This window comes from Crocuta crocuta, unplaced genomic scaffold (genome assembly GCF_008692635.1).
Source record: "Crocuta crocuta isolate KB4526 unplaced genomic scaffold, BGI_CrCroc_1.0 scaffold530, whole genome shotgun sequence".
NCBI classification, from domain to species: Eukaryota; Metazoa; Chordata; class Mammalia; order Carnivora; family Hyaenidae; genus Crocuta; species Crocuta crocuta.
The window spans coordinates 166,437-168,239 of NW_027531004.1; positions in this window are offsets into that span (position 1 = coordinate 166,437).

Sequence of the window (1,803 nt, forward strand, 5' to 3'; positions counted from 1 at the left end):
AGAACTCCCTTCAGATGTAACTTGAATCAATCCTTTGCATGACATCTCATAGTGAAACTGGCAAAATACAAGGATAAAGAGAGAATTCTGAAAGCAGTCGGGGATAAATGGGCCTTGACATAGAAAGGTAGACACATAAGGGTAGTAGCAGACCTATCTACTGAAACCTGGCAAGCCAGAAAGGAATGGCAGGAAATCTTCAATGTGACGAACAGGGAAAATATGCAGCTAAGAATCTTCTATCCAGCAAACATGTTATTCAGAATAGGAGAGATAAAGGATTTCCCAGACAAACAAAAACTGCAGGAACTCATCACCACTAAACCAGCCTTATAAGAGACCCTAAGGAGGACTTATGAGAGAAAGTTGCAAGGATACAAAGTACCAGAGATACCCCTACAAGCATGAATCCTACAGAGAACACAATGAGCCTAAGCCCATATTNTAGCCTTATAAGAGACCCTAAGGAGGACTTTATGAGAGAAAGTTGCAAGGAACACAAAGTACCAGAGATACCCCTACAAGCATGAATCCTACAGAGAACACAATGAGCCTAAGCCCATATTTTTCAATAATAACACTGAATGTAAATGGACTAAATGCTCCAAAGGCATAGGGCATCAGAATGGGGGAAAAAACACAAGACCCATTTATTTACTGTCTAAAGAGACTCATTTTAGATTTGAAGCCACCTTCAGATTGAAAGTGAGGGGATGGAGAAATATCTATCATGCTACTGGAAGTGAAAAGAAGCTGGGGTAGCCATACTTACATTGGACAAACTGGACTTTAAAGTAAAGGCAGTAACAAGGGATAAAGAAGAGCATTGTATAATAATCACAGAGTCTATCCATCAGGAAGAGCTAACAATTATAAATGTCCACATACCGAATTTGAAAGCACCCAAATGTATAAAACAATTAATCACAAAAGTAAGCAATCTTATTGATAAGAATGTGTTAATTGCAGGGGACTTTAATACTCCACTTACAGCAATGGATAGATCAACCAGACAGAAAATCGCTAAAGAAACAATGGACTTGAACTACACATTGGACCAGATAGACTTGATAGACATATTTGGAATTCTACATCCCAAAGCTGTGGCATTCACTTTCTTCTCAAGTGCACATGATACATTCTCCAAGATAGATCACATACTGGGTCATAAAGCAGCCTGTAATAAATATAAAAGAATTGAGATCATACTATGCACACTTTCAGATCACAGTGCTATGAAGCTTGAAATCAACCACAGGAAAAAGTCTGGAAAACCTCCAANACTTTAATACTCCACTTACAGCAATGGATAGATCAACCAGACAGAAAATCGCTAAAGAAAAAATGGACTTGAACTACACATTGGACCAGATAGACTTGATATTTGGAATTCTACATCCCAAAGCTGTGGCATTCACTTTCTTCTCAAGTGCACATGATACATTCTCCAAGATAGATCACATACTGGGTCATAAAGCAGCCTGTAATAAATATAAAAGAATTGAGATCATACTATGCACACTTTCAGATCACAGTGCTATGAAGCTTGAAATCAACCACAGGAAAAAGTCTGGAAAACCTCCAAAAACATGGAGGTTAAAGAACACCCTACTAAAGAATGAATGGGTCAACCAGGCGATTAGAGAAGAAAGGAAAAAAATATATGGAAACAAATGAAAATGAAAATACAACAATCCAAACTCTTTGGGATGCAGCAAAGGCAATCTTCAAAGGAAAATACATTGCTTTCCAGGCCTATCTCAAGAAACTAGAAAAATCCCAAATATAAAATCTAAGAGTGTA